An 8,444-nucleotide genomic window follows, 5' to 3' on the forward strand; every position below is an offset into this window, starting at 1 on the left:
TTGTCGATTAATGTACACATAAAATCCTATCATCTGCAAAAACAAAATCGATTCTATCTTGCTTGGTTCAATAGATATGGACACTTATCCCTTTTAGTCGGTTAACCCCACCCAGTATAATGTAGAAATGGAACCGTTAGCGATAGAACCTCAGATTAGCTTGTGGATTAATATACACATAAAAGCCTACCATGTGCAAAAATAAAATCGATTCTATCTTGCTTGGTTCAATAGATATGGACACTTATCCCTTTTAGTCGGTTAACCCCACCCAGTATAATGTAGAAATGGAACCGTTAGCGATAGAACCTTAGATTAGCTTGTGGATTAATATACACATAATAACCTATCATCTGCAAAAATAAATTCGATTCTATCTTGCTTGGTTCAATAGATATGGATACTTATCCCTTTTAGTCGGTTAACCCCACCCACTTTGACGTAGAAACTGAACCGTTAACGATAGAACCTTGGATCAGCTTGCCGATTAATGTACACATAAAATCCTATCATATGCAAAAACAAAATCGATTCTATCTTGCTTGGTTCAATAGATATGGACACTTATCCCTTTTAGTCGGTTAACCCTACCCACTTTGACGTAGAAACTGAACCGTTAACGATAGAACCTTGGATCAGCTTGTCGATTAATGTACACATAAAATCCTATCATCTGCAAAAACAAAATCGATTCTATCTTGCTTGGTTCAATAGATATGGACACTTATCCCTTTTAGTCGGTTAACCCAACCCACTTTGACGTAGAAATTGAACCGTTAACGATAGAACCTTGGATCAGCTTGTCGATTAATATACACATAAAAACCTATCATCTGCAAAAACAAAATCGATTCTACCTTGCTCTGTTCAATAGATATGGACACTTATCCCTTTTAGTCGGTTAACCCCACACAGTATGACGTAGAAATTGAACCGTTAACGATAGAACCTTGTATCAGCTTGTGTATTAATATACACATAAAAACCTACCACTTGCAAAAATAAAATCGATTCTGTCTTGCTTGGTTCAATAGATATGGACACTTATCCCTTTTAGTCGGTTAACCCCACTCACTTTGACGTAGAAATTGAACCGTTAACGATAGAACCTTGGATCAGCTTGTCGATTAATATACACATAAAACCCTATCATCTGCAAAAACAAAATCGATTCTATCTTGCTTGGGTCAATAGATATGGACACTTATCCCTTTTAGTCGGTTAACCCCACCCAGTATAACGTAGAAATTGAACCGTTAGAGATAGAACCTTGTATTGGCTTGTAGAATATTACGCACATAAAAGCCTATCATCTGCAAAAACAAAATCGATTCTGTCTTGCCTGGTTCAATAGATATGGACACTTATCCCTTTTAGTCGGTTAACCCTACCCACTTTGACGTAGAAATTGAACCGTTAACGATAGAACCTTGGATCAGCTTGTCGATTAATATACACATAAAAACCTATCATCTGCAAAAACAAAATCGATTCTATCTTGCTTGGTTCAATAGATATGGACACCTTATCCCTTTTAGTCGGTTAACCCCAACCACTATAACGTAGAAATTGAACCATTAACGATAGAACCTTGGATCAGCTTGTGGATTAATATACACATAAAAACCTATAATCTGCAAAAATAGAATTGATTCTATTTTGCTTGGTTCAATAGATATGAACACTTATTCCTATTAGTCGGTTAACCACACCCAGTATGACGTAGAAATTGAACCGTTAGCGATAGAACCTTGGGTCAGCTTGTGGATTAATATACACATAAAAACCTATCATCTGCAAAAACAAAATTGATTCTATCTTGCTTGGTTCAATAGATATGGACACTTATCCCTTTTAGTCGGTTAACCCCACACAGTATGACGTAGAAATTGAACCGTTAGCGATAGAACCTTGGATCAGCTTGTGGATTAATATACACATAAAAGCCTACCATGTGCAAAAATAAAATCGATTCTATCTTGCTTGGTTCAATAGATATGGACACTTATCCCTTTTAGTCGGTTAACCCCACCCAGTATAATGTAGAAATGGAACCGTTAGCGATAGAACCTTAGATTAGCTTGTGGATTAATATACACATAAAAACCTATCATCTGCAAAAATAAATTCGATTCTATCTTGCTTGGTTCAATAGATATGGATACTTATCCCTTTTAGTCGGTTAACCCCACCCACTTTGACGTAGAAACTGAACCGTTAACGATAGAACCTTGGATCAGCTTGTCGATTAATGTACACATAAAATCCTATCATCTGCAAGAACAAAATCGATTCTATCATGCTTGGTTCAATAGATATGGACACTTATCCCTTTTAGTCGGTTAACCCTACCCACTTTGACGTAGAAATTGAACCGTTAACGATAGAACCTTGGATCAGCTTGTCGATTAATATACACATAAAAACCTATCATCTGCAAAAACAAAATCGATTCTACCTTGCTAGGTTCAATAGATATGGACACTTATCCCTTTTAGTCGGTTAACCCCAACCAGTATAACGTAGAAATTGAACCGTTAGCGATAGAACCTTGTATTGGCTTGTGGAATAATATAAACATAAAAACCTATCATCTGCAAAAACAACATCGATTCTCTCTTGCTTGGTTCAATAGATATGGACACTTATCCCTTTTAGTCGGTTAACCCTACCTACTTTGACGTAGAAATTGAACCGTTAACGATAGAACCATGGATCAGCTTGTCGATTAATATACACATAAAAACCTATCATCTGCAAAAACAAAATCTATTCTATCCTGCTTGGTTCAATAGATATGGACACTTATCCCTTTTAGTCGGTTAACCCCAACCACTATAACGTAGAAATTGAACCATTAACGATAGAACCTTGGATCAGATTGTGGATTAATATACACATAAAAACTTATAATCTGCAAAAATAAAATTGATTCTATTTTGCTTGGTTAAATAGATATGGACAATTATCCCTTTTAGTCGGTTAACCCCACCCAGTTTGACGTAGAAATTGAACCGTTAGCGATAGAACCTTGGATCAGCTTGTGGATTAATATGTACATAAAAACCTACCATCTGCAAAAATAAATTCGATTCTACCTTGCTTGGTTCAATAGATATGGACACTTATCCCTATTAGTCGGTTAACCCCACCCAGTATGACGTAGAAATTGAACCGTTAGCGATAGAACCTTGGATCAGCTTGGGGATTAATATACACATAAAAACCTACCATCTGCAAAAATAAATTCGATTCTACCTTGCTTGGTTCAATAGATATGGACACTTATCCCTATTAGTCGGTACACCCCACCCAGTATGACGTAGACATTGAACCGTTAGCGATAGAACCTTGGATCAGCTTGTGTATTAATATACACATAAAAACCTACCATCTGCAAAAATAAATTCGATTCTACCTTGCTTGGTTCAATAGATATGGACACTTATCCCTTTTAGTCGGTTAACCCCACCCAGTTTGACGTAGAAATTGAACCGTTAGCGATAGAACCTTGGATTAGCTTGTGGATTAATATGCACATAAAAACCTACCATCTGCAAAAATAAATTCGATTCTACCTTGCTTGGTTCAATAGATATGGACACTTATCCCTTTTAGTCGGTTAACCCCACCCAGTATAACGTAGAAATTGAACCGTTAGCGATAGAACCTTGGATCAGCTTGTGAATTAATATGCACATAAAAACCTACCATCTGCAAAAATAAATTCGATTCTACCTTGCTTGGTTCAATAGATATGGACATTTATCCCTATTAGTCGGTACACCCCACCCAGTATGACGTAGATATTGAACCGTTAGCGATAGAACCTTGGATCAGCTTGTGGATTAATATACACATAAAAACCTATCATCTGCAAAAACAAAATCGATTCTATCTTGCATGGTTCAATAGATATGGACACTTATCCCTTTTAGTCGGTTAACCCCACCCAGTATGACGTAGAAATTGAACCGTTAGCGATAGAACCTTGGATCAGCTTGTGGATTAATATACACATGAAAACCTATAATCTGCAAAAATAAAATCGATTCTATTTTGTTTGGTTCAATAGATATGGACACTTATCCCTTTTAGTCGGTTAACCCCACAGAGTATGACGTAGAAATTGAACCGTTAGCGATAGAACCTTGGATCAGCTTGTGAATTAATATGCACATAAAAACCTACCATCTGCAAAAATAAATTTGATTCTACCTTGCTTGGTTCAATAGATATGGACACTTATCCCTATTAGTCGGTTAACCCCACCCAGTATGACGTAGAAATTGAACCGTTAGCGATAGAACCTTGGATCAGCTTGTGGATTAATATACACATAAAGACCTACCATCTGCAAAAATAAATTCGATTCTACCTTGCTTGGTTCAATAGATATGGACACTTATCCCTATTAGTCGGTACACCCCACCCAGTATGACGTAGAAATTGAACCGTTAGCGATAGAACCTTGGATCAGCTTGGGGATTAATATACACATAAAAACCTATCATCTGCAAAAACAAAATCGATTCTATCTTGCATGGTTCAATAGATATGGACACTTATCCCTTTTAGTCGGTTAACCCCACCCAGTATGACGTAGAAATTGAACCGTTAGCGATAGAAACTTGGATCAGCTTGTGGATTAATCTACACATGAAAACCTATAATTTGCAAAAATAAAATCGATTCTATTTTGTTTGGTTCAATAGATATGGACACTTATCCCTTTTAGTCGGTTAACCCCACACAGTATGACGTAGAAATTGAACCGTTAGCGATAGAACCTTGGGTCAGCTTGTCGATTAATATACACATAAAAACCTATCATCTGCAAAAACAAAATCGATTCTATCTTGCTTGTATTAGCTTTTGGAATAATATACACATAAAAACCTATCATCTGCAAAAACAAAATCGATTCTATCTTGCTTGGTTCAATAGATATGGACACTTATCCCTTTTAGTCGGTTAACCCTACCCACTTTGACGTAGAAATTGAACCGTTAACGATAGAACCTTGGATCAGCTTGTCGATTAATGTACACATAAAATCCTATCATCTGCAAAAACAAAATCGATTCTATCTTGCTTGGTTCAATAGATATGGACACTTATCCCTTTTAGTCGGTTAACCCAACCCACTTTGACGTAGAAATTGAACCGTTAACGATAGAACCTTGGATCAGCTTGTCGATTAATATACACATAAAAACCTATCATCTGCAAAAACAAAATCGATTCTACCTTGCTTTGTTCAATAGATATGGACACTTATCCCTTTTAGTCGGTTAACCCCACCCAGTATAATGTAGAAATGGAACCGTTAGCGATAGAACCTTAGATTAGCTTGTGGATTAATATACACATAAAAACCTATCATTTGCAAAAATAAATTCGATTCTATCTTGCTTGGTTCAATAGATATGGATACTTATCCCTTTTAGTCGGTTAACCCCACCCACTTTGACGTAGAAACTGAACCGTTAACGATAGAACCTTGGATCAGCTTGTCGATTAATGTACACATAAAATCCTATCATCTGCAAGAACAAAATCGATTCTATCATGCTTGGTTCAATAGATATGGACACTTATCCCTTTTAGTCGGTTAACCCTACCCACTTTGACGTAGAAATTGAACCGTTAACGATACAACCTTGGATCAGCTTGTCGATTAATATACACATAAAAACCTATCATCTGCAAAAACAAAATCGATTCTACCTTGCTAGGTTCAATAGATATGGACACTTATCCCTTTTAGTCGGTTAACCCCAACCAGTATAACGTAGAAATTGAACCGTTAGCGATAGAACCTTGTATTGGCTTGTGGAATAATATAAACATAAAAACCTATCATCTGCAAAAACAACATCGATTCTCTCTTGCTTGGTTCAATAGATATGGACACTTATCCCTTTTAGTCGGTTAACCCTACCTACTTTGACGTAGAAATTGAACCGTTAACGATAGAACCATGGATCAGCTTGTCGATTAATATACACATAAAAACCTATCATCTGCAAAAACAAAATCTATTCTATCCTGCTTGGTTCAATAGATATGGACACTTATCCCTTTTAGTCGGTTAACCCCAACCACTATAACGTAGAAATTGAACCATTAACGATAGAACCTTGGATCAGATTGTGGATTAATATACACATAAAAACTTATAATCTGCAAAAATAAAATTGATTCTATTTTGCTTGGTTAAATAGATATGGACAATTATCCCTTTTAGTCGGTTAACCCCACCCAGTTTGACGTAGAAATTGAACCGTTAGCGATAGAACCTTGGATCAGCTTGGGGATTAATATACACATAAAAACCTACCATCTACAAAAATAAATTCGATTCTACCTTGCTTGGTTCAATAGATATGGACACTTATCCCTATTAGTCGGTACACCCCACCCAGTATGACGTAGACATTGAACCGTTAGCGATAGAACCTTGGATCAGCTTGTGTATTAATATACACATAAAAACCTACCATCTGCAAAAATAAATTCGATTCTACCTTGCTTGGTTCAATAGATATGGACACTTATCCCTATTAGTCGGTACACCCCACCCAGTATGACGTAGACATTGAACCGTTAGCGATAGAACCTTGGATCAGCTTGTGGATTAATATGTACATAAAAACCTACCATCTGCAAAAATAAATTCGATTCTACCTTGCTTGGTTCAATAGATATGGACACTTATCCCTATTAGTCGGTTAACCCCACCCAGTATGACGTAGAAATTGAACCGTTAGCGATAGAACCTTGGATCAGCTTGGGGATTAATATACACATAAAAACCTACCATCTACAAAAATAAATTCGATTCTACCTTGCTTGGTTCAATAGATATGGACACTTATCCCTATTAGTCGGTACACCCCACCCAGTATGACGTAGACATTGAACCGTTAGCGATAGAACCTTGGATCAGCTTGTGTATTAATATACACATAAAAACCTACCATCTGCAAAAATAAATTCGATTCTACCTTGCTTGGTTCAATAGATATGGACACTTATCCCTTTTAGTCGGTTAACCCCACCCAGTTTGACGTAGAAATTGAACCGTTAGCGATAGAACCTTGGATTAGCTTGTGGATTAATATGCACATAAAAACCTACCATCTGCAAAAATAAATTCGATTCTACCTTGCTTGGTTCAATAGATATGGACACTTATCCCTTTTAGTCGGTTAACCCCACCCAGTATAACGTAGAAATTGAACCGTTAGCGATAGAACCTTGGATCAGCTTGTGGATTAATACAAACATAAAAACCTACCATCTGCAAAAATAAATTCGATTCTACCTTGCTTGGTTCAATAGATATGGACATTTATCCCTTTTAGTCGGTTAACCCCACCCAGTTTGACGTAGAAATTGAACCGTTACCGATAGAACCTTGTATCAGCTTGTGTATTAATATACACATAAAAACCTACCATTTGCAAAAATAAAATCGATTATGTCTTGCTTGGTTCAATAGATATGGACACTTATCCCTTTTAGTCGGTTAACCCCACCCAGTTTGACGTAGAAATTGAACCGTTAGCGATAGAACCTTGTATCAGCTTGTGTATTAATATACACATAAAAACCTACCATCTGCAAAAATAAAATCGATTCTGTCTTGCTTGGTTCAATAGATATGGACACTTATCCCTTTTAGTCGGTTAACCCCACCCAGTTTGACGTAGAAATTGAACCGTTAGCGATAGAACCTTGGATCAGCTTGTGGATTAATATGCACATAAAAACCTACCATCTGCAAAAATAAATTCGATTCTACCTTGCTTGGTTCAATAGATATGGACACTTATCCCTATTAGTCGGTTAACCCCACCCAGTATGACGTAGAAATTGAACCGTTAGCGATAGAACCTTGGGTCAGCTTGTGGATTAATATACACATAAAGACCTACCATCTGCAAAAATAAATTCGATTCTACCTTGCTTGGTTGAATAGATATGGACACTTATCCCTATTAGTCGGTACACCCCACCCAGTATGACGTAGATATTGAACCGTTAGCGATAGAACCTTGGATCAGCTTGTGGATTAATATACACATAAAAACCTATCATCTGCAAAAACAAATTCGATTCTGTCTTGCTTGGTTCAATAGATATGGACACTTATCCCTTTTAGTCGGTTAACCCCACCCAGTTTGACGTAGAAATTGAACCGTTAGCGATAGAACCTTGGATCAGCTTGTGGATTAATATGCACATAAAAACCTACCATCTGCAAAAATAAATTCGATTCTACCTTGCTTGGTTCAATAGATATGGACACTTATCCCTATTAGTCGGTTAACCCCACCCAGTATGACGTAGAAATTGAACCGTTAGCGATAGAACCTTGGATCAGCTTGTGGATTAATATACACATAAAAACCTACCATCTGCAAAAATAAAATCGA

This window comes from Eurosta solidaginis, unplaced genomic scaffold, assembly GCF_040869045.1.
Source record: "Eurosta solidaginis isolate ZX-2024a unplaced genomic scaffold, ASM4086904v1 ctg00001029.1, whole genome shotgun sequence".
NCBI lineage: Eukaryota > Metazoa > Arthropoda > Insecta > Diptera > Tephritidae > Eurosta > Eurosta solidaginis.